General features: G+C 45.9%; 1 protein-coding gene across 1 annotated transcript in view; it reads right to left on the reverse strand.

Annotated features, from left to right (window-relative positions):
• LOC124795344 (proton-coupled amino acid transporter 1) overlaps positions 1 to 25182 on the reverse strand; it is a 257315-nt gene extending 232133 nt beyond the window's left edge. Inside the window, exon 1 of the mRNA XM_047259332.1 lies at positions 25094 to 25182. The gene's annotated coding sequence lies outside the window, so the exon portion shown is untranslated. The remainder of the gene's footprint in view (positions 1 to 25093) is intronic.
• Between the last annotated feature and the right edge of the window lie 1462 nt (positions 25183 to 26644).

A 26644-nucleotide genomic window follows, 5' to 3' on the forward strand; every position in this document is an offset into this window, starting at 1 on the left:
ACAGGGCGCCAAGCTTTTGCTCCACTACAGAAGAAGGTTATTGTGGTGTCACCGCCAGACACCACACTTGCTGGGTGGTAGCCTTTAAATCGGCCGCGGTCCGCTAGTATACGTCGGACCCGCATGTCGTCACTATCAGTGATTGCAGACCGAGCGCCGCCACACGGCAGGTCTAGATAGACGTCCTAGCACTCGCCCCAGTTGTACAGCCGACTTTGCTAGCGATGGTTCACTGACAAATTACGTTCTCATTTGCCGAGACGATATTTAGCATAGCCTTCAGCTACGTCATTTGCTACGACCTAGCAAGGCGCCATTATCATTTGCTATTTATCTTGTGATGCATGTATCGTCAGACCGATGTTCACCATTTATGGATTAAAGTTAAGTATTCCCGCAGCTACGTACGTTCTTTGCTACTATAACAGCCTGCGTGAGCTTAAACGCGTGCCTTTCGGCTTCCTCTCATAGTCACAACAGTTATAGATAGCTTTGAGTCACGTTTAAAACTTATACATCAGAACCGAAACAAGTACGGTATTTCAGAAAAGTGATCTTTTGATTATGTTGAGCAGTGGGGGCGGAATAAGGAAGCTGTTTAACCCAAGATGTGGGTTAGAATTGTGTTATATCACGACACAGTTAACGTCGATGCATGTAAATATGTAGTAGCAATTGCCTGCACCACTATGGAAGCATAAATAGACAGTCATCTCATAAAAGTATAAGAGGTGTTGAGATAGGAAGTGGAACTATCAGTTAACTAATTGGTGATGAAGCAAATAAGCTTCAGTTTCCTGGTAGTGTAGTGACAAACTGTAGTTTTCTACAGTGAGATCACTCACAAAACAACTACGTGTCTCGTTAACATCGCTTAAAAGTGTGGATCTGCATGACATCGGAACAAGAGATTATATATAAAATATGTACAAGGTGTGACCGGTAGAAGTGCAGATATTTTTGTTGGTGACTGAAAACAGTGTACTCCACATCATTATACACTCCTGGAAATGGAAAAAAGAACACATTGACACCGGTGTGTCAGACCCACCATACTTGCTCCGGACACTGCGAGAGGGCTGTACAAGCAATGATCACACGCACGGCACAGTGGACACACCAGGAACCGCGGTGTTGGCCTCGAATGGCGCTAGCTGCGCAGCATTTGTGCACCGCCGCCGTCAGTGTCAGCCAGTTTGCCGTGGCATACGGAACTCCATTGCAGTCTTTAACACTGGTAGCATGCCGCGACAGCGTGGACGTGAACCGTATGTGCAGTTGACGGACTTTGAGCGAGGGCGTATAGTGGGCATGCGGGAGGCCGGGTGGACGTACCGCTGAATTGCTCAACACGTGGGGCGTGAGGTCTCCACAGTACATCGATGTTGTCGCCAGTGGTCGGCGGAAGGTGCACGTGCCCGCCGACCTGGGACCGGACCGCAGCGACGCACGGATGCACGCCAAGACCGTAGGATCGTACGCAGTGCCGTAGGGGACCGCACCGCCACTTCCCAGCAAATTAGGGACGCTGTTGCTCCTGGGGTATCGGCGAGGACCATTCGCAATCGTCTCCATGAAGCTGGGCTACGGTCCCGCACACCGTTAGGCCGTCTTCCGCTCACGCCCCAACATCGTGCAGCCCGCCTCCAGTGGTGTCGCGACAGGCGTGAATGGAGGGATGAATGGAGACGTGTCGTCTTCAGCGATGAGAGTCGCTTCTGCCTTGGTGCCAATGATGGTCGTATGCGTGTTTGGCGCCGTGCAGGTGAGCGCCACAATCAGGACTGCATACGACCGAGGCACACAGGGCCAACACCCGGCATCATGGTGTGGGGAGCGATCTCCTACACTGGCCGTACACCACTGGTGATCGTCGAGGGGCACTGAATAGTGCACGGTACATCCAAACCGTCATCGAACCTATCGTTCTACCATTCCTAGACCGGCAAGGGAACTTGCTGTTCCAACAGGACAATGCACGTCCGCATGTATCCCGTGCCACCCAACGTGCTCTAGAAGGTGTAAGTCAACTACCCTGGCCAGCAAGATCTCCGGATCTGTCCCCCATTGAGCATGTTTGGGACTGGATGAAGCGTCGTCTCACGCGGTCTGCACGTCCAGCACGAACGCTGGTCCAACTGAGGCGCCAGGTGGAAATGGCATGGCAAGCCGTTCCACAGGACTACATGCAGCATCTCTACGATCGTCTCCATGGGAGAATAGCAGCCTGCATTGCTGCGAAAGGTGGATATACACTGTACTAGTGCCGACATTGTGCATGCTCTGTTGCCTGTGTCTATGTGCCTGTGGTTCTGTCAGTGTGATCATGTGATGTATCTGACCCCAGGAATGTGTCAATAAAGTTTCCCCTTCCTGGGACAATGAATTCACGGTGTTCTTATTTCAATTTCCAGGAGTGTATAAGTATTTACTTTAATTGAGACTAATATTCTAGCAATTAGGAATAATATGTTTTTAGGTTAGTTAATACCTCGAAGCACATGTGGCGAGAGCAAGACATTAAAGTTAATTTTCATTTGTGTAGCAGGTCGGGTGTTGAAGAGTGGACACATGGATGCAAAACAGTGAGCCTACATTGACAGGCCTAGTTCACATAGTGATATAGTTACGACTGTGCAGAAAACGCGTCATAAAGTTTGTGACGTGTAAGTGGGAACACTTTTCGATGCAGAGAGAAAACAACCAACACACTGATGTTAAGGCACGACATATATAAATACCTGTATGTATTTCCGTTACACCATGTGAGGAGAAGAATTGCATGAATGGTATATCGTGCCGGACAAGAGACAGCAACAGTAATATTAAAATATGTTAACTGCAAGATTTCTAAAGACGATGTGTATCTGTCGGGAACTTGGTCAGACATTTGCAAGAGTCCTATTTCAAACCAGAAACTGTGAATATCCCTGAAAAATTCATGAAGATAGAATACTAAGAGTTCGCATATGATCTCGGAAGCTGTTGTTCTTCCTCCACCATAACACTGAAAGGATTGGCAAAAAATTCCTAAAATTTAGTACAACATAAAGTAACTTCTTCCACACCAGCAGGTCATAAATGTAAGTGAAGAAATATGGATAGAAATCCTTAGGCTCTTACCCAGAATCAGAATGCTTTCATTCCCGTCTGGAAAACAGTGTTTGGTCGACGTAAATACGATTGAAGAATGTGCTACGAACCATTAGATGTGCAAATATGTCCCGCAAGAGAGCTTTCGTTTACTGTGGGACTGCGAATGCTCCCTTGTTTATGTGCTCTTTATGAATAAACTGCTAGTGTCGAGTTTTTGGCACACCGCCATAAGTAATGGACGCGTCTTTCACGGACTCACCGAGCCTCGGCAATGGCAAAGGTGCCTGGCCAGTCCCGTGCTCTGTGTCGGCTGGTGACCGTACTGGGGGCCTCATTAGGAGTCCCTGGGCGTTCCTGGGGCGGCTTTAGCGGACCCACTCGTGCTATTGTCTCTGCTGGCCTCTCCAGTCAAGTCTTACTGCCGCTAGGCTAGCCCTTGTGGCTTTACTGATACTTCCAAAACTAATGACCGAGCGAAGTTTGGCCAACTCCTACAGGAACCCATCGCACTGCGTACCTCTAGACTGTGCGTTTACAGTATTTGTAATGAAATGCTCTGTTACCTGGATGCAGGAATAGTGAATGAAATGGAAGAAGACAAAAAAATCGTAAATTGAGCTCTCTTCCGTGTGCCGATTACTGGGCCACCCAAAAGCGAAGCTTTTTGGCATAGCTGGTGGTCAAGGATTTAAGAGTATGCCAGTGGAAAAGAGGAAATTCGTACCCTCCCTGTTGTGGAAGGTGCTTGAACGGTCGTGGATTGAGGTCTTTAACGCTTTCCACTTTCGTTGTCTTGCAAAGTAGATTCCGCGATGCGCCGGCGCTTTGGTCAGAGGGAATGGGAATGTTACGCGTTACTACGCAGATGTGGTGGTGGTTAGTGTTTAACGTCCCGTCGACAACGAGGTCATTAGAGACGGAGCGCAAGCTCAGGTTAGGGAAGGATTGGGAAGGAAATCGGCCGTGCCCTTTCAAAGGAACCATCTCGGCATTCGCCTGAAACGATTTAGGGAAATCACGGAAAACCTAAATCAGGATGGCCGGAGACGGGATTGAACCGTCGTCCTCCCGAATGCGAGTTCAGTGTGCTAACCACTGCGCCACCTCGCTCGGTACTACGCAGAAGTCTCTCTTTCAACTGCTTATGCGAGTATGATTACCACAAACCTGTTAGGCAACAAGATGATGGACTAAACTGTAACTATAAATTTCATAAAAAGCTTCAAAGGTTAATGAGCCGAACTCTTAACTCTACCTTATTTCGAGAGTGTTTTGGCACACTTTTGATTGTCTGGGTATCGAGGCTGGTTTGTCTCCACTGAGAGTTTTCAGAAACGAGCAGAATGCTCTACAACTGATCTGAAGACTTGCCAAGCGATGTCACCTGTTAACTTACATCAGCAGACTTACAAGAAAACCAGCCGACAATCAAATTTTGTTTTTCTATTGTTTATTACTTTTTAAAATTTTCATGGTACCTGAGGTTCAGAACTCAAATATCAATCAGCCAAAGCAGTTCGCCTGAATTCAAAAAAATTCTCGAGAACATCGACTCTCAAATTTTCCGGCCATCACATACAAATCAAAATAAGCTCAATACTTTGACTAGCAGCGTGGCTCCGTTGTAGAGCACTCGGTTGCCACGTGTGACTGGGAGAGGCGGCATTGGCTTCGTTTCTCACGGATTCAAATTTTTGAACAAAGAAGCATGTTCTATGATCATATCCGTGAAAATGGATTTTTTAAATATAAACAATATGATTAACGATCTACACTCCTGGAAATGGAAAAAAGAACACATTGACACCGGTGTGTCAGACCCACCATACTTGCTCCGGACACTGCGAGAGGGCTCTACAAGCAATGATCACACGCACGGCACAGCGGACACACCAGGAACCGCAGTGTTGGCCGTCGAATGGCGCTAGCTGCGCAGCATTTGTGCACCGCTGCCGTCAGTGTCAGCCAGTTTGCCGTGGCATACGGAGCTCCATCGCAGTCTTTAACACTGGTAGCATGCCGCGACAGCGTGGACGTGAACCGTATGTGCAGTTGACGGACTTTGAGCGAGGGCGTATAGTGGGCATGCGGGAGGCCGGGTGGACGTACCGCCGAATTGCTCAACACGTGGGGCGTGAGGTCTCCACAGTACATCGATGTTGTTGCCAGTGGTCGGCGGAAGGTGCACGTGCCCGTCGACCTGGGACTGGACCGCAGCGACGCACGGATGCACGCCAAGACCGTAGGATCCACGCAGTGCCGTAGGGGACCGCACCACCACTTCCCAGCAAATTAGGGACAGTGTTGCTCCTGGGGTATCGGCGAGGACCATTCGCAACCGTCTCCATGAAGCTGGGCTACGGTCTCGCACACCGTTACGCCGTCTTCCGCTCACGCCCCAACATCGTGCAGCCCGCCTCCAGTGATGTCGCGACAGGCGTGAATGGAAGGATGAATGGAGACGTGTCGTCTTCAGCGATGAGAGTCGCTTCTGCCTTGGTGCCAATGATGGTCGTATGCGTGTTTGGCGCCGTGCAGGTGAGCGCCACAATCAGGACTGCATACGACCGAGGCACACGGGGCCAACACCCGGCATCATGGTGTGGGGAGCGATCTCCTACACCGGCCGTACACCACTGGTGATCGTCGAGGGGACACTGAATAGTGCACAGTACATCCAAACCGTCATCGAACCCATCGTTCTACCATTCCTAGACCGGCAAGGGAACTTGCTGTTCCAACAGGACAATGCACGTCCGCATGTATCCCGTGCCACCCAACGTGCTCTAGAAGGTGTAAGTCAACTACCCTGGCCAGCAAGATCTCCGGATCTGTCCCCCATTGAGCATGTTTGGGACTGGATGAAGCGTCGTCTCACGCGGTCTGCACGTCCAGCACGAACGCTGGTCCAACTGAGGCGCCAGGTGGAAATGGCATGGCAAGCCGTTCCACAGGACTACATCCAGCATCTCTACGATCGTCTCCATGGGAGAATAGCAGCCTGCATTGCTGCGAAAGGTGGATATACACTGTACTAGTGCCGACATTGTGCATGCTCTGTTGCCTGTGTCTATGTGCCTGTGGTTCTGTCAGTGTGATCATGTGATGTATCTGACCCCAGGAATGTGTCAATAAAGTTTCCCCTTCCTGGGACAATGAATTCACGGTGTTCTTATTTCAATTTCCAGGAGTGTATTACAAAAGAAGGGTAAATAAGAATTTACATTTGCAATGAAATTTGGATTTTTGTGTGGTATACGTAATTGTAAATAAGAAGACGTGCATTTTACATAAAATTACAATTAAATATGTGTTAATTACAATGTATTTAATGAATTTTATGTTTAAATGTAGATATTCAAAATGATCGTGTTGTGGATTGGCAAGAGAGCCAACCCACTATGAGAGGAAGCCGAAAGGCACGCGTTTTAGCTCACGCAGGCTGGCGTGAGGTCTGGAACAGGTCAAGGAAATGAGACTAGCTGTGGAATACTTAACTTTAATCCATAAATGGTGAACATCGCTCTTGACGGTACATGTTTTACAGCATCAATAGTAACTGGTAATGGCGCCTTGCTAGGTCGTAGCAAATGACGTAGCTGAAGGCTGTGCTAACTATCGTCTCGGCAAATGAGAGCGTATTTTGTCAGTGAACCATCGCTAGCAAAGTCGGCTGTACAACTGGGGCGAGTGCTAGGAAGTGTCTCTAGACCTGCCGTGTGGCGGCGCTCGGTCTGCAATCACTGATAGTGGCGACACGCGGGTCCGACGTATACTAACGGACCGCGGCCGATTTAAAGGCTACCACCTAGCAAGTGTGGTGTCTGGCGGTGACACCACAGGTCGGAAAAAAGGAAAAAAAAACGAAACGAGACTTGATCTAGTTATTATAACTTTTTTCCATCTTTATGTAGTTTTCGCTTTACGCTTTGTTTAAAAGTTCGACTGCGTCGGGAATCGAACATACGCCAGCTTGGAGGCAGCCGAGCACACCACTATAGAGTCTTATTGCTCACCGACAAATCGTCGTCACTTACAGTATTAAATATTGTCGTTATTTTTGAGAGTTGCTTTGAGGGATTTATACTTGAGTTTGACCTTCGCATACCGTAATTATAAAAAAAAATTACAAAAATCTTATTAACCTGTGGTCTCCTTTTCCGTCGATCGGAGTCTGGTACAGCGAATAGAGGTCAGTGTGTGAGTGTGCGTTCGCTTTGCATTCCTCGTGGATGCTCAAGGTCGTCGAAGAGATAGCTTGACTTTGCCGCCAGCAAGGTGAAGGCTCTACGCTGAGCCCGCCTACCTTAGACAGAGAAGTAGTGGCCTGTTTAATATCGTGTGGGCAATAACCGTAGGTGGCATTCTTTCAAAACCCCAAGTACCCATATTAGTATAATCCTAAGTACTTACAGTACTTGTTTGTTTCTTCTACAATTTGTACACTGTCACATCCACAGTCTCTATGTAAATTAAATGGATTTACAAGGAAGCTTTGTGCATTTGTTATAAACCTGGAAAAATAGAATGGAAAATATTTGTGATGTCAATATCGGGAGTGACCTCCTTGCAATACATAGTTGCAAATCATCTTGGAAGATAGCGAACTGATTTATGATTAAAACGTTTTCTCTCACTGTGGGATTGATATTGTTCCTCAGAGTGATCGTATTCCTGATGAGAAATAGTACTTAAACTTCTTTTTCAATGTTTCTATTTATTTCATGGAATTTCGTTCGTAAAACATTATATATTCCGAAAAATGTTATTCGATTCAACATTATCAGTTTGTTTTGTTCTCGATATCCTCATCCAGTTATTAATTATGTTTAACAACTTTTTTTTCTCGAGTGTAGTAGTTTTCAGCGTCTTCTGGACCGATCGGTACTAACAGATCAGCCAAAATATCAGATACTATCTGAAAACAAACTTTTAATTGACACTGACGTCAAAGGAGAGCGAATACACTTTTCAGATACAGCATATCGGACTGAGCCGAATTATATGCTCTGTCAGTCGTTTCTTTGCAAAAGTTGCTGCAGCGGTGTAAAAACTTTGAAAGAATAGGCAACAACAGGGGATGAGGGTGCTATATGAGACTTCCTGACAGTCTATCTGCTCGACCGGGACGCGTACTGGGATCCTTGCTTCTCATGTGGAATTTCCTAGAGTCGCCACCAGCGCTGCTAGTTGACGCTGTCTCCTAACATAGCTTGCGGTCAGCACGAATGACTGCTGTTGTTTTTGCACCCTAAAGCAAAACAAAAAAGAACTGACTGGCTGATCCTGACCGTTACCTATCCGCTAGGAAAACCATCTTGGGAACGGTGGCAGGAGTCGAGGACATGGCGTCAGTGACACTCCCAAGCAAATCCTTGTCACGTCCAACAAAATTCACCTCCTAACAGCAATAAAATGAAACCCTCTGTCGAATCACGTCTTTTATCAAATGGAGTTCTATGGTGATGAATGATGTGACAAATGCTAGAAAGGGCATTGTGTCACAGGGGGCTTGATCCCTGTGTCCTGTATATCGTGAGCCGTCGCCTTGACCATTTATTTAAATCAGTTATTCTGTTTTAGCACTCCAAACGCCTGACTAGCTTCCATTGTCACTCAAGTTTCCTCCTGTTACTTCCGACCACTACAACCAGAGGTTCTCCCACAAGGTATGTGGGGGAAAGCACTACCACAAAAACCCGACATAAATTGCTGCTGTCACTGAAATCAAGTCCATCTCCACCAGTTTCAGAAAGTACATTGCGATAAAAACTGGATGCAATGGACGCTTCGTACTTCGCTAAAGGCCATGACAAAGAAAGCTGCACTTCTTCAACGAGCCAAACCACATAACAACCTGATGGTAGCCTGCTGCAGGAGAGTGGTTTCGAACGAGTAACGAACAAGCCTCTTTTCGAACGATGCAAGGCGTCTAGTACACAGACAGCCTAATAAGGCGTTTACCTCACAGTGAGTGGAGGCTGTATTTCAGGCCTTGGTGTTTCCGTGATATTTTGGAGATGTATGTAGGGACTAACTCGACTCTCTCATTTAGGCTACAGTGACACTAACCAGGATGTTTACTTCAACATTCTCGACGATCAGGTGTTCACCATCCTTCTGCATCGTTGCAATGAGTATGGTGTTAACATTCCCGTCTTCCAAGAGGAGAGCAGCCCTCAGAACGAAATTTGGGTTCGTGTCATGATCTTCCACTAGTTATCATTAGTTCGTGTTTGCCAAGGTACTGGTGGATAGCAGTAGTAGCACATTACTTTTAGCAATAAAATTCACTGCAGTCGGGTACGAACCTGAACCGTTTTCGAATTTTTATCTCCGTTAGCCTTTGAAATGATTCTGGGTCTAAGGCTTCTTCAAAACATGTCGGATGATCATATAGGCGAGGGCTTCAATAATTCTCTCCATTCTTATTACACGGGTCAGAGGTTTTGTCTAAAGAAAAGCGAAGTGTAAGGTCATAGCACACAAATGGCTGATTCAAGTCTTCTGAGTCGATACAGTCAGAAATGGTAAAGCGTTCTGGTGTAGGAAAAACAAAAGGTTATCAAATGGTTCAAATGGCTCTCAGCACTATGGGACTTAACATCTGAGGTCATCAGTCACCTAGAACTTAGAACTACTTAAACCTAACTAACCTAAGGACATCACACACATCCATGCCCCAGGCAGGATTCGAACCTGCGACCGTAGCAGTAGCGCGGTTCCGGACTGAAGCGCCTAGAACCGCTCGGCACCGCGGCTGGCAACAAAATGTTACCAAAACTATTTCGCAGTTACATAGCAGAAGGTTAAAGCAAAACTTCACGTCTTTAAGGTCGACGTAACTGTGTCCACTCAGTTCTCCAAAAATGAAGCAGTCGCCGCCATATTCGCCTAAGAACAGTACTCGGCATAGAAGAAGAAGGAGAACAAGAAGAAGAAGTAACAACAAGAACTTTCACACTGCAGAGGAAACTACGTGGCAATCAGAACTGGCATTGCAAATGCGATCGCTTGCTGGGTAGCGTAGCATTGAGTTCGTCGTTAGGACTCGGATATGAAGTTGTTCCTTCCACTTCTGAAGCCGTAACAGTTGAAGGAAAATGCAATCGTTACGTTATTTAGTCACAAACGCATAAGAGCGTCTTGCACCGTACTTCACAAAGTTTGACTTCCACCATGTTTCTTGAAGAGCTTCATAAATTGAGAAACAGAGGCAAACACGTCTATTATTCATCTCGTCACACCCGTTCCTCTCCAGCGAATTTCAGTTGACGGGAAATATAACGCGGACAAAAGACCTGCTGAGGTCTTTTACAATCTCAGTTTCTAGGTTTGTTACTTGTTATGCGCAAGCCATGGACAAGTAAGGCAACTTTCATGTGCGTTTCCTTAAAACCATGTAGATGACAGCTTATCTCGGAAAAAGTGCTCTTTATTCTCCGAACAGCCTCACATGCTAAAGGGCAGCGTGCAGAACGCCCGTAATTACGTTGTAGTAACGTTCGTCGGAACGTCGTCAGTGTACACGCGAGAAGAATATGACAAGCACGCGAAGTTATTCCGTCTGAAAACAACTGGAGTGTCATTTCTCATGATCGAGTCTCACAACCATGTAGAATTTTTTAAAGTACATCATGTTCGCGAGCGGTTCTAGGCGCTTCAGTCGGAAACCGCGCTGCTGCTACGGCCGCAGCTTCGAATCCTGCCTCGGGCGTGGATGTGTGTGATGTCCTTAGGTTAGTTAGGTTTACGTAGTTCTAAGTCTAGGGGACTGATGACCTCAGGTGTTAAGTCCAATAGTGCTTGGAGCCATCTGAACCATCATATTCGCCGTTGACTGTAGAAATTATTTATTTCACAGTTGTAATTTCGACTTGTATACTCCTTCGTTTTTGTATATTCTTTTAGCTTCTGTAGCACCACTTGGAAACGGCCCAGAAGCCGAAGTCGCAACTGTGAAATAAGTAATTAGTACAGTCAACGGTGAATATGATGACCTTAAAGAAATAGTGGAGTAGGTTTGCAGTTAAGTGCATCAGTATCGGTCTGTGTGTAGGAAGGTACGGAGTTAAATCCCCACTCAGTTCTAAAACTTTAGAAATTTATTGTCTCTTTCAACTCCGTCCGTAATCTGTATACGTGAAATGAACGCTGTGGTTCGGATTCCAAGATAGTCTTAGTTCAGTGGTCGGAGGAAGGCAACGGTACAGCCGTATGACATCGTTGGCTGGGCTGGGAAACCCTCAAGTGGTGGGTTCAGCCGCGTAGTAGCAATAGGTTTCCTCCTGCCCCGTACAACAAACTTTTTCCTTGCGGATATGTGAGAGTTGTGTCTTGTATGTGTTTTTGGAGTGTGTGTGAGTGGAATAGATGCGTGTACACTGTGGCATTGCGTTTATCTTGTATGATGATGACGATGATGATGATGATGATGATGATAGAAGAGAGATGGGTGAAACCCGTTGGCGGCCTATGGCCGACTCCTCTCGAATGGCATCAAGGAGCGTCCCCATCCGACTGACGGATCACCATCAACTGTGTCACAGGTTACTTAGGATGGTAAGGCAAGGATATACCTCCTGATATAGGACTACGCTTAGTAAGGCTATGCGATGTTGAGATGAACCTTCACGTCCAATATGGTGATGGCTTTTTTAAACAAAACAGAGCGTTTTGAGAACCAACACTTCTGTTGTATATTGAATGTGGTATTATCCACTCATTAACAATAACAAAAAATTAACTTTGTATTATTTTGCTGCTAACACTGTAGTCAATCTTACTGTTAATTTCATATGGGTTCTCAAGACCAAATTCTATGCTGGTTGGAACGTCACTGATGTCACCAGTCATATTTGTAGACAGAGTCTAAAAGTCGTATTCGCTGAAATTAGGGATCTGACGGTGGTTTCTATGTCAAATATCGGAGATTCACTCATCAGGCGGCCCGAGCGAAACGCAGGTGTCTAGAACAGTGTGAGGAAAAGTGAGGTGGCTGCTACGATTAATAGAACTGTGAAACGAACAGTCATGGCCAGGACTAGCTGATCTTAGTCCTCGATGGTAAATATGTATTGAGATAAGTATTTTGATTGTTTGAACACTTCAGTAAATAAGCACACCGGACAAAAAATTATTCACTGTGAGGAGACATGACACTAATAGCATATAACATCGCCTCTACCATTGACAATGGCCTCACGTTGACGAAGAAGTATACAATTTCCTTCAGCTTACAACTGACTGATGAGAAGATCCAGTAGGGGCGTCAGGTTGCGAGGACGTTGGTTACTACAACTCACTCGCTGTTTCGAATAGTCACAGACATTTTCATTGGAATTAAGGTCGTGTGATTTAGTGGCCCTATCGCGGTGCGATAGCTGCGTGAGTGTTCCTCAAACTAGGAACGTAGGCGCGCAGCCCTATGAGGAGGGCTGCTCTCCTTTTGGAAGACGGGAATGTTAACACCATACTCATTGCAACGATGCAGAAGGATAGTGAACACTTGATCGTCGAGAATGTTGAAGTAAACATCCTGGTTAGTGTCACTGTAGCCTAAATGAGAGAGCCGAGTTAGTCCCTATATACATCTCCAAAATATCACGGAAACACCAAGGCCTCCTGAAATACAGCCTCCACTCACTGTGAGTTAAACGCCTTATTAGGCTGTCTGTGTACTAGACGCCTTGCATCGTTCGAAAAGAGGCTTGTTCGTTACTCGTTCGAAACCACTCTCCTGCAGCAGGCTACTATCAGGTTGTTATGTGGTTTGGCTCGTTGAAGAAGTGCAGCTTTCTTTGTCATGGCCTTTAGCGAGGTACGAAGCGTCCATTGCATCCAGTTTTTATCGCAATGTACTTTCTGAAACTGGTGGAGATAGACTTGATTTCAGTGACAGCAGCAATTTATGTCGGGTTTGAAACGGATTGCATTCATAAGGGGTGAAACTCGTCATCGGTCCTTGTCGGTTACAATCTTTTATGATCTCGCCACGTTATTTTATTTAACCTGACCTGATTAGGGCCATCAGGCCCTCTCTTACATCTGCACAGGATTTTACACATACAGTTCCTTTTTTACATCATGGTTACCTAAGAAATGATAGTTCTAATATATCAAATAGAATTAAAATGATTAGAGTGTCTGAAGTGGGGATGTGCGTAAACCTGATTATGAACTAATAAGGCTAATACTAACTCTGCTTAACTACTGCAGATTCTGCCACTAACAGTGATATAATAATAATCATAATCATAACGATAATTTATAGTGGCAGATATCAACAGAATTTATAGGTGTACAAAATAGATGTTTTCTGAACACCCACTAATATGAAATTCTATTAAAATGTCATCACCACACGTATTAAGACGGGACGGTCAAATCGTGTTCATAGGACGCGGTCGGCAGCTGACGGATCCACAACCGCACCTGTTCTTGCACTTGCTCGTCCGACTGAAACAGGCGTCCACGCATTTCTTTCCTCACGTCACCAAATATATGAAAAACGTACGGTGAATGATCCGAGCTGTTTGGAGGATGTTGCAGCGTTTCCCAACCAAATCGCTGGTAATTTTCGTCCGATTGCCAGTTTGGGGGACGGCGTTATCGTTCAAGCGGATGGTTCTGACTTCACGGCGCACGCAGTTTGTGCGAAGTGTTCCCACAGTGCCGCGCGTTGATTGTGGTTCCACGTACGCGGAAGGAGGCCATCGTGACCTCACAGCTTTGGATTTCTTTGGCGCGGGGGGGGGGGGGGGGGGGGGGTAGTAGGGACGTGGGATGTTTCCACTGTTAGCTTTGCCAGTTGTTTACGGGTTATCGCAGTGCTTTCTGACGGAATCTTCCTGCTGCATGATAACGCCCACACTGCCAATCGGACGAAGGCTACGCTTCAGCGATTTGGTTAGGAAACGCAGCAACGTCCTCCGTGCAGCCCGGATCTTTCACCGCGTGATTTTCACATCTTTGCTAATCCGAAGCAAGAAAGGAGCGGACGTCGATTTCAGTCGAACGAGGAAGTGTAGGAGCGGGTGCGGTTATGGATCCGTCAGCAGCCAACCCCGGTCTACGAAAAAGGAATTGGTCATCTCGTCTCAAGTGGTATAAATGTCTTAATGCGTGTGGTGATTACCACGTCCCCGTTGTAGCGGGTATTGTCCTCATTTGACTACCCCTCATAGTATGTGCGAGTCAAACCATTCCTTGTAGAAACTTTGGACAGTCCGCACTGATACAACAAGAACAAATCGGGTAGCTTCATTCCCAGTGTGGTCACTAGCTCGTCCAACTACGACAGCTCCTTTCTGGCATTCTGTCACTTCTCCATGTGGATCCATCTCACTGCGCTGGTTCCATGCAACTGACTGGCGCACACACACCACTTCACTGATGTGACTTAGCTTAGCGCTGGCGGATCATATGACCGTGTGTGTACCAGTCCTACATCGTCTGCAGCGCTCCAAAGCGTCCTTTTAAGAGCGTGACCGTATTTTGTCCTGTGAGCTTACATACTTCACAAAACAGAAGAACAGCGATGTGTACTCGGAAGAACGTGTATAATACATACTGACGTTCTAATTCAGGGAGATAGCCTACAACTGGTGTTGGCGTAAAAAGTTGCCGCGATGGAAATCATTACAACCTTTGATTTAGATTACAAAAAATGTATATAACCAATAAATTTTAATGGAAAAATTAGGAATCCACATTGTTTCCTTAAGCCCAAGTCGTGCAAAACCAGCTTCCTTTATTCTTTGGTTGGTTCCAGAAGGCAATCGATAGCGGTGTTCACGTTGATGCCTTTAGTACAATTTCCCAAGAAGCAACCGTGTGGCCTATGAACATGATTAAATACAGTGACTTCTGTTTCCCGCTCTAATCCCGTTCCGAGAGTGCAGAGAATACCGGATTGTTGACGAAACCTCATAATGGCTTGGGAGTGCAAGATCTTAGTACCACAGGGGCTGTCCCCATCGTCGCAAAAGGAACCATTCCACACAGAACAGTCGTAAAAAGCTTCTGCGGTGGCGTGGCGTATAGTCTCCTTTCACTCGCTAGGCGCTTTCTCTCGCTTCAATGGGCATCGAGCTTGACATTATGCAAAAAAGTTACGACACGGACACAACGCAAAGAAAAGATGAAGAAGTAAAAGGAATCATACTCGACACCTGTAACAGTTGTATGTTGAACCCTGCCCGCTTTCACGCAGTATCAAAGACTGTACTGGAGCTGCTACTTATTTGACGTTACATAAGTCTCACACTCTGCATATAAATATGATCCACAAGACTATAGTGCATGGCGGAGAGTATTTCTCGGTAGTATTAGAGATTTTCTTATTCCATTCGCGTATTGAGCGAGGAAAAATTTCCGTTTGCTACGAGAGGTATCATGTTCTTTCTCATGTTACTCCTTGTTGGTGATCTGGAGGTACACAGGGCGTGAAATTTAGTTTACACAGCTCTTAACTCTGGCAGCAAGAATGTCTCTAACCCGGTTGGGCGTCGAGCCGAGTTGAGCTTATATTACAGATACGCGCACGTCATTCCATGCTGCTTCAAGTCGATGGTAGCATCCATCAATCATAGAGGATGGCAAGTGCTGACCTGTCAGTCTCTCCTTACTCCATGACCACATACCAGCTCTTGGCGGATAGAGGTGTGCAACCCGTGAGAAGATATCTTCAGTAGATGATAGATCTGCCGAAAGCGCTGGTGGCGGAAACAGTTGAACACCTTTTCTATTGAGGTAGGTCGGAACAGCACAGAAAGTAAGGGGTTTTGCTTTGTCTTGTTGAAAGATAATGTCGTGCAGAACGCCTCGAAGGTAGGATACAGCCGCCAAGTTTAACATGTCAATAGTGTAACTTCTGCTATCCAAATCACCGACTCTGCGAATCAGTGGTGATCTTGTGGCATACCCATCAGTACTCCATACCATGACGTCAGATGCTTGGGCTGGTGTGATGATGACGAAAGCAATCTGGAAACAACGTTCCCCCCTGTGTTTCCTCATATCCTTCTTATGCTGTCCTAAGAACGGAACTCGTCTGAAAAGATACCGCGACCAGCATTCTAATACGAAATCTTAACGAGAAACCTGCTGCATAATCCCTCTATTGTGTGCATACACTGCCTGACAGAAACAGTGGAGCACCCAGAAAGGGAGGAGGAAACAAACTGAGACTTCACGGATTGAGGGCGTTGTGATATTATTTCAATGATCACAAAATAGTGAAATTAAAGAGAACTTCGCAGTAAGAGCCTGCTTATCAATGTGCCGTTGCACCTTATCTGGCCTGAATACTTGAACTTAATCGTTTGGAAACGCTGTCATGAAGCTGTTGTATCCTCCTCTGAAGAAAACTGGCCTATAACTGTTGTAACTGGTCCTTTGCATCCTGGACGCTGGCAATGGGACGAAGTGACATCCGAGCTGACACCATTCATTCTGCTGGGAGCACATCTGGTAAAGTTGCTGGCCACAGGAGGACCTTGTGCAGATATTTAGTTCACAGAGACACGTGCCATATGAGGACGCTCATTATTCTATACGAAAATGGTGCCCGAAACTTTGAAATCAGGTGTAACACATGAGGACTGTTGTGCTGTCAGAATTCACTCATTCAGTACTAGCTGTGACCTGAAGTCATACCCGATGGTTCCCCACACCATGATGCCAGGACTGACACTAGCCCCTGCTGGCTAAGTGCGAAATCAGAGGGATGCCAAGGGGGTTGCCTATACTGCCGGCGGTTGGGGATCGGTGGATATTCTTCCTCTACAGAGCCTTTTTTAAAGTGGCCAACAAAGGGACGCAAGTGAACCGAGGGTATTGCCGAATTCTTGGGCCTTAGAGGAACCTTTTTGCATTTTTTTTCACGCATGTATAAATTTTTCGTTCCTTCTGTGCATTCGCCACAGGAGAGCGCGAGGAAGTAGGGATGAAAAAGCATGAATATCCTTTTCGGCTTTGGTCACCCTCAAATTTCGTCGAATGATTTTTAATGGCCCCTAGTGATTCACCGTGTATACCAGTGAAAAACTGCAGTCACACAGCGCTCCAAAGAGGTGTGATCGCGTTCAGTGGGGCTGCAGCCCAGTGATGTCTTTAGAGGATCATTGAAGCATTGGGGGGCGGGGGGCTGTCATCAACCTTTGGGCTCTCGAGAAAGTCTTCTTGTTGCACATCGCATAACAAACTGTCATCTTCGATTGCGAAATGTGTGAAAATGAACGCCCCAGTGGAGGAGGTGGTTTTATTCGCCCCATTTTGTGACACATCCAGAGGCATTTTCGCGTAGATTCTAAACAGCTGCGTGTCTGAAATGTTTTCAGCCATCCACAAGAAAACCGCATGATTTCACCGTTGGGGGCAGCGGCTCTGACCGCCGCCGCAGAGGTGTGAAGAGAAGTGGTGAGATGAAGTTAAAATGTTCTGTGTTGTTAGGCTGTGGCATATTTCTTCAAAGAATCGACGTTTCGACCCCTCTGCTGGAATCTTCTGGAGGATCTTGTGGTTTCCACTGTTGATTGGGCACTGCCCTGCAGACTCCCATAAGGGGTGAGATGTTGGTAAGAGGTGGTGTGACGACCTTCCCAGGGTCTAACACGTCCACGATGGCGTTGCGCAGAATTGTGGTGAAATGTGATGCCAATGTGACGTTATTAACCTACCTTACACTGCACATGAAATTCTGAGCTTTAGCTTTCTGTGTTTATTGCACTTTGTAGCTGCAGATGCAGAATTCTGCTCATACAAAGCAGATTGACAGTGCTCAAAACGAGATGCATCTGACCAACTCTAGACAGTATGATGTGTCAAATATATGGCTATTAATCTCATTTCACGCACGAGTATCTGAATTATGGCTAGTTTCAGAGGTAACTTAGTGGAGTGTTACATAGTGCTAGATTTGTATTAAAAACAGTAGTTCCGCTACTGTGACCTTTCGGGGCTGTTTTCTTGAAACTTTATTTTAAGGCTTTTTTCTTCGTCAGAAGTACCGGTACGTGGTACCGGCGCGTACCGTCACAAATCAAACACTGTATGAGTACGCTGGTGAGCCAAAACATTATGACCATTGCCCACTTCCTGGTGGTGTTGCGGCACGTGACGTAGTAAGAAAAGACTGTAAGCGTAAGATAGACAAATGGGCAATCATTACATCGAAGATATGGGCCGCAAATGCGGAAATCCACTGATATAAGCGGTTCTGACAAAGGGCACGTTGCTGTGGCCCAGCAGCTGGAAACGAAAAGCTCTGAAACGGCGAAGCTGGTGGCCTGTTGGTGTACTACTGTCGTGACCACCTGTGGGAAGTGGTTGAAGGTTGGTGAAATAACGATTAGGCCGTATGGTATTGGACGACCACCTCTCGTCACAAAACGTAGAGGTCGGGGAATTCCCCACTATGTAATCCAAGATAGGCAACGATCTGCGGCAGATCTGATGACAGAGTATGATGTTGGTGCAGGCAAGAGTGTTTCGGAGCACACCGTTCAAAGGCCGTTCCTGAACATGGAGTTCCACATCAACGACCCCTACGTGTCCTGTGTTTATCCGACGACATCGTCAGTTACGATTACAGTGAGCATCACTGAGTTTTCACAGTGGATCAATAGAAACGTGTCGCCTGACGAATGAATCGCATTTATTGTTACTCTAGGTGGATGATTGTGTTCTTACACGCCGTCAGGTGAATCACAGCACAAAACATGCACCGCGTCACAGATGCAGACCAGTGAGGACAGAATTATGATGTGAGATGCACTGAGTTGGGCTTCTATGGGATCTGTGGTGGTAATCGAATGCTTCATGACGCCAATGAACTACGTGAACATCGTTGTGGACCACCTGTATTGCTTCATGCTTAAAGTCTTTCCCTACGGCGATGGCATCTTCTAGCAGGATAACTGCCCATGTTACAAGGTCACAATCGTGTTACTGTGATTTGAGGTGCTTTATAGTGGACTCACATTGATGTCTTGCTCAGCACATGTGTCTGATCTGTAGCCACTGGAACACATGTTGGGCACCAGCTGCTTGCCCGTGAATCACCACCCCGTAATTTGCGAGGACTGATTGACCTGTACGTAGACATCTGGTGTCACATACTTCTGGAACCCTGCCAAGGACTTTTAGAAGGCATGCTAAGTAGAATCTCTGTTGTAAAGTGTTTGAAAAGTGCAACAAGACGCTATTAAACAGGTGGTCATAATGTTTTGACTCATCGGTGTGTGTGTGTGTACAATGAACACTGTGGGCCATATAATCCTCGTGTAGCATAGCTCTGAAACTAACTACAGTTTGAGACTTGAGATGCATAGGCAAACATTTAACAGTCGCTATGTATAGTGGGCGCTGCTGTTATCTGTAAGAAGGCTGCGACGCCAAATCCTATAGCGAATCACAGGATGACTTGCAGAGTCATTTGACTCTAAATGCAAATAAATGTAAGTGATTGCGTAGACGAAGGCATTGATTACTCAACTGACGATAAATCGCTGCACGTAATGACAACGGTAAAATAAGAGTAACTGTATGCAGCAACTTAGAGAAATTATCATGCAAAGCTAGTTGTAGGAAAAGCAGATGCTAGGAGGAGATGTACTGGAAAAATATTATGCCAAAGTAATTTTTCTACTAAATAAATGCCTTACAAAACGCTTGTGCGACCGATTCTTGATTAATCTGAGGTCGTTACGTAGCGTAAATGGAATACTCCGGTAAGATCCATCCAACGACGGCATGTTTCATTACGGGACCGTCTAGTAACCGCGAAAGTCTAACGGAGACGTGCAACACATACCAGAGACAGACTCAACTAGAGATGTGTTATGCATCTCGGAGACGTTTACTGTTGAAGTACCGAGAGCGTTCGTTCCAGGAAAGAATCTGGCACTGTATTACTTCCTCCAACGTATGTCTTGCAAAATGACTACTACTAGAAAATTAGGGACGTTAGAGATCTTACAGAGTCAACTTATTCTTCCGTTCATTCTTGGCAGAACAACGTGATTATAAATGAAAAGCACAATTTTGTGTATGTTCTACAGCTTTATTTTGTTAACCGGTTTCCGGATTACAAGAACTTCGTCAGACTTTAAACTCCTATTGTCGTCAGGGAAGGCACAATGTTAGTGAACAGCTCTGAAAAAGATGTTATCAAGAATAAGGCACGAACCCAGAGTAAATGTCATCCTTGAGAGTGCATTGCCACGACTCTGTCAAGGCTGACATTTACTCTGTGCCACCCTTGATGAATAACATCATTTACAAAGTGAAGGACTGAAGGATGCCTCAGGATACATGGTAGAAACGTGCAGCACTGCCTAGTGTCTACTGCTACGTAAGAGACAGAAGGGCGACCAACATTTCAAGGGAGATTGTCATCATCTAACCAGGACTTTGACGAAGGTTTAAGGATAAATTTCAGCTGTACAGATACATCACATTTCCTTGGAATAGGCTATAAATATAGAAAACTGTCATAATTTGCATAGTTTTACTCAGTTATTTCATACGCTGCGAAATGTTTTGTTGTGGCAGTCACTTGATAAATAACGTAGCGAATGTGTTTCAAAAATGGTTCAAATGGCTCTGAGCACTATGGGACTCAACTGCTGTGGTCATAAGTCCCCTAGAACTTAGAACTACTTAAACCTAACTAACCTAAGGACAGCACACAACACCCAGCCATCACGAGGCAGAGAAAATCCCTGATCCCGCCGGGAATCGAACCCGGGAACCCGGGCGTGGGAAGCGAGAACGCTGCCGCACGACCACGAGATGCGGGCAATGTGTTTCAATATGAACGTCTCTATAAACCGATTTTCAGAGTTCTCGTTACTTCTGTGTGCTATATAAGCATACGACATAGTTGCTGATTAGCGCGAGGAGAGCACATCTGTGGGTTGACAGTACTGACTGCGAAACAAATGCACACTCCCCCTCTTACGACCCCTCTAGACGCGTAGGCTATGTCATACTTTCTCTGCTCCTCGCATTCGCTTGAGCCAAACCGTCCTATTTCCGTAGAACCACAAACAGATAAAGACTGTATGTTGACAGCAGTACCGATTATTGGTTCAAATGGCTCTGAGCACTATGGGAATTAACATCTGAGGTCATCAGTCCCCTAGTCTAAGAACTACTTAAACCTAACCAACCTAAGGACATCACACACATCCATGCCGGAGGCAGGATTCGAACCTGCGACCGTAGCAGCAGCGCGGTTCCGGGTTGAAGCACCTAGAACCGCTCGACCACATCGACCGGCTACCGAATATTTTACGAAAACTTATCGAGATCTGTCGGTCTGGAACCGCGCGATCGCTAGGTTCGCAGGTTCGAATCCTGCCTCGGGCATGGATGTGTGTGATGTCCTTAGGTTAGTTAGGTTTAACTAGTTCTAAGTTCTAGGGGACTGATGACCTCAGATGTTAAGTCCCATAGTGCTCAGAGCCATCTGAACCATTTTTTGTCGGTCGGGGAATTTGAACTATCGATAGTGCATCACGGAATTCATGTTCCTAACAGTGATCACTGTCGAGCTGTGCGGGAAGAATAGGCGGCCCAAAGGGAGCGAGAGGAATAAAGAAAGACTGCTATAATACGGGAGAGTTGGTCACCCTGACGGACAGTTGGGAATGAGCGGCCATATTGGCTCAACTATCAACAGGTATTCGTTTTTGGACTAATTTCTTTAGGAACATTTCTTCTAGTTTTGACCAATACTACCTCTTTGAGAAATATGCGACATCTTTGTAAAGAACCTGTATCGAATATTGTAAATATGTGAATGCTGTGGTACAGCAACAAGAAGTACTTGCGTGTTTTGTTTTTGTTTTCATTTCGATAAACATCCCTGAAGATCAAGTTATAAAAGACTTCGCAATCGGTTTCAAATAAACAACGAACATAGCTGAGTAGAAAATTTTTATTACAGTGGAGTTTGATCTCCGAAACAAAAGAAATGGTACCGAAAGTATCCTCCCCCACTCACCGTAAGGTGGCTTGTGGAGTATACATGTAGATGCTTATATCACCACGGTAGAAATAATATTTCGGGATATCACTTGCACTGGCCATTGGCGTAACATCGGCAAGAAGCACGATAATGCGGCCGGATCCTGGATGCCCAGCGCTTGGACACTCCCTCAACGAAGTCGAACAGGGACATTGGTTTTCACGTGTCACCATCTCAATGGTATCGTTAGTACCACGACTTTGGAAACCTGCCGCTAGAGACAACGGCCGACAGCAGTGACATATTGACACAGATCAGTGAAAGAAGGATAGGCGCCCCACACTGTGGTAACAAATCACCAATTCAGTGCCGGACAGCACCCAATGAGAAGCCATATGTCGAGAACAACCTCCTCTATAATAGTGTACAGTGTGTACCGTCATATCTGTACTTCACACTGAGCAAAAGCGGCACAGGGAGTACCATGGATGCAAAGCTATTGGACGTTCAAAGTACGGAAAAAGTCTCCATGATTGATCGCCCGCGAAACGTACTAATACGCACCGCTGGCAGAGTATGAGTACATCGAAAACCACACGAGGCGGTGCGTCCTACACGTGAACTGGGCAACGTCCAGGTAGGCGAGGAGGGTGTTCAGACTGGATGAAATGGTGAATCTGTCACACTCCCTCCGTGGCGAATTGTAGAAGGTGCATCCCCATACGTTAGCCCCAGGCAACAAAATACATTCAGCAAGACAATGCACCACTTCAGCAGTTCCTAACTGTCAAAGATGGTTTTAGGAACACTCCGCGGCCCTGAGGGAGCTTGCGTGGGCCTACAGGTCTCGTGACTTCAGCACTACAGAGCACGATTCCAGTACGCTCGAACGAGATGTCTGCATCTTAGGGCCAGCTCTGACCGACTGACGTGAGTTGTGTGCGGCGTTTGAGTGGTATCGGTCACTACGGCAGCCGAACGCTTCCGGTATCTTTTGTATTCTGTGCCCGAGGCCTCGCAGCCGGTGCCGGATCTGTAATTCAGTTGTTCAATAATGTAATTCTGAAATCTGATGCTATGTTAGCAAATAGTTTTGTAAGCTAGACACGTAAAAGTTGATAATTATAATAGCGACAACCTTGAGTCTGCAATACTACGTTTACCTCCGAAAAAGAGCTACAAAACCGCAATTCAAGGATTTTTCACGCTAAGTGGCGGTAGCCTTCGTCATACTTTGCTAAATATCGCTGTTCTTTGTTTGCTGTTGAATTTTTCTTTCACAGTGACAAGCTGATTTCTTTACATAAGATAGTAACGCATATTTGTGTTTTCACAACTAACGCACTCGGCGCTGAACGTATTGGGAAATCTCTGTTGATCCATCAAGGATAGGGACAATGAAATTCGCCAACAGCCGTGTAATTGAGATGTTATTTTATTTTATTTTGACTACCAGTTTCGGCATTCCGCTATGCAATATTCAGGCCCCATGTGCAATTCTCAAAAATAAACGATGTTTTCGTAGAGTGCCATATATTCCTGGATGTAGTGAATTCAGAAGCGTTTCCCAAATGCTTCAATCGAAGACTTGATAGCGGAGTTATCAAATCTCCGAATGAAGCACTTGGGAAACGGTTCTGAATTCACAACATCCAGGAATATATGGCACTGTATGACATAATCGTCTATTTTTGAGATATGTATGTGACGCCTGAAGATGGCACAGTGGAATGCCGAAACTGGTAGTCAGAATAAAATAAAATAACATTTCAATTAAACGGCTGTTGACGAATTTCATTGATAAATATTCGGAAATGGTAAAAAATTACGCAGTCTGCCGCGTCATTCACCCGTAAGTGAAGGAAATGATACAGAAATCTTTCTTCAGTGCTATGGATTATAATCGAGATGTATATTTTCTCCTTAAAAACATGAACTGGTCATTTCATCCGTCAACAAAACACTGTAAATAGAGGCCAATACATCTGTTGACCGCTCATTATGACTGTCTTACAATTATCTAGATGTCATTTTCATTGGAAATCAGTATTCAAATAGATTCCGCTAAAATACATAAGAAATATAGAGTTTGTAATTATTGTCGAATCATTGGGTGCTATATAGTAAGTCACATTAATTTCTTTCAGACCAATTCACATTTGAAGCAGTTTCATTTACAGTGTTATGTGTTCAACTGTTTCATAAACGTACTGATTCGCACGTCCAAATAAAGTTCAGTAATACTCACTGCTTCTTGTCTCTCTGGACTATTGACATTAGACGAAAGAGGAATGGCATATATCTACATTCCTTAAAAAGTTTCTAAAATCATTCCCACGTGTGACTTATCAATCTGTTTCCGAAGAAAAAGCTAAAAAACATTTATAGCTATGAAAGAATATGTTAGTAAATACTAATATACCACTATTGTAGTCCACAACTTATTGATTTATACCAGCACCTAAGTGCTCATGTTGTACGAAGATATTACAAGACTTTTACTACAACGACTTCTATCGTGTTTTATCGATGGCTTTCGCGAAACGAAACGAGTTGTGCCAGTTTTATGGTAGTTTTGAAGTCTGTGTACATACCGTGGATCGGGACTGCATATTTAACTCTGACAATGTTGTGTGTACTGTTATCCAAAGCGTTTCAATAGCCTGGACGTCATTTTGAAAACAGAAGGCAGTGATTCCTATTTGAGACTGGATCTGTACAATTTACAGATGAAAAAACGCTGTGACTCGAGGCGAAAGTTATCCAAAGCGTTTCAATAACCTGGACGTCATTTTGAAAACAGATGGTAGTGATTTCTATTTGAGACTGGATCTGTACAATTTACAGATGAAAAAACGCTGTGACTCGAGGCGAAAGTCCAAACACGACAGCCTTTGTGACAAATGGGCCTAAAAATACTGCAGGCGCAATAACAGTGTATCGTGGCGACAGGTTTGCAGGTTACGCGTCACAACGACTCTCGGCAGACCCGGCGCCGTAACGCAGGACGCGGGCGAATACCTTGCAGTAGCGGCGGCGGGGACGGAGTCTCGGTGCGGAGGTGCGAAAGCTGCGGTGTCGGCTGGCGACTGAATCGGAAGGCCGCAGGTTGTAGGCACCGCGGCCGCCTGTACTGAGACTGGGTCGTGAGAGGCGTTAAGGGGGGAGGGGGGGGGACTCAGGTGGGAGGGGGGGGGGGAGGGCATGGGCCCACAGGTGCGGGCGTCGCCTCGCTGGACGTGGCGGCGCGACGCCGTGCCCGGCACCTGCGCCAGGAAAGCCTTCCACAGGGGTTCATTCTGGGACCAAATCTGTCACAAAGCCTATCGTACAGGAGGTCACTGAACGATAGGAAGGAGGTAGTCATTATATTACTCGTAGACTTTAAGGTATTCTACAATTTAATATGAAAATCTTTGTAATAATCGTGTTCATAGGAGAAATGTGTAATCCTGAAACTTCCTGGCAGATTAAAACTGTGTGCCCGACCGAGACTCGAACTCGGGACCTTTGCCTTTCGCGGGCAAGTGCTCTACCAACTGAGCTACCGAAGCACGACTCACGTCCGGTACCCACAGCTTTACTTCTGCCAGTATCTCGTCTCCTACCTTCCAAACTTTACAGAAGCTCTTCTGCGAACCATGCAGAACTAGCACTCCTGAAAGAAAGGATATAGCGGAGACATGGCTTAGCCACAGCCTGGGGGATGTTTCCAGAATGAGATTTTCACTCTGCAGCGGAGTGTGCGCTGATCTGCCAGGAAGTTTCATATCAGCGCACACTCCGCTGCAGAGTGAAAATCTCATTCTGGAAACATCCCCCAGGCTGTGGCTAAGCCATGTCTCCGCTATATCCTTTCTTTCAGGAGTGCTAGTTCTGCATGGTTCGCAGAAGAGCTTCTGTAAAGTTTGGAAGGTAGGAGACGAGATACTGGCAGAAGTAAAGCTGTGGGTACCGGACGTGAGTCGTGCTTCGGTAGCTCAGTTGGTAGAGCACTTGCCCGCGAAAGGCAAAGGTCCCGAGTTCGAGTCTCGGTCGGGCACACAGTTTTAATCTGCCAGGAAGTTTCATATCAGCGCACACTCCGCTGCAGAGTGAAAATCTCATTCTGGAAACATCCCCCAGGCTGTGGCTAAGCCATGTCTCCGCTATATCCTTTCTTTCAGGAGTGCTAGTTCTGCATGGTTCGCAGAAGAGCTTCTGTAAAGTTTGGAAGGTAGGAGACGAGATACTGGCAGAAGTAAAGCTGTGGGTACCGGACGTGAGTCGTGCTTCGGTAGCTCAGTTGGCCCAGTCTCGCCGCGTCAGCCGTGCTGTGCGGACGTGTGCTGAGTTTCGTGCGCCGCGGTCTGCTGTGCTTTGGCGTGGTAAGTCGCAGTGCGGTTTGCATCGTTGCAGAACTTCTACGCATATTGAAATTTGAAATATGAATCCGTGATGGCCCACTTGAACAGACAAGATACTTTGAAATTCTCGTTTGATCGTAATTACGCCCGACCTAAACTACACGAAATCGAAGATTGGTTGGAATACGAAGTGAAAGTTGATTCAGAGGATGTCATTGGAATGCAT

Source organism: Schistocerca piceifrons, chromosome 4 (assembly GCF_021461385.2).
Source record: "Schistocerca piceifrons isolate TAMUIC-IGC-003096 chromosome 4, iqSchPice1.1, whole genome shotgun sequence".
In the NCBI taxonomy this organism is placed as follows: Eukaryota; Metazoa; Arthropoda; class Insecta; order Orthoptera; family Acrididae; genus Schistocerca; species Schistocerca piceifrons.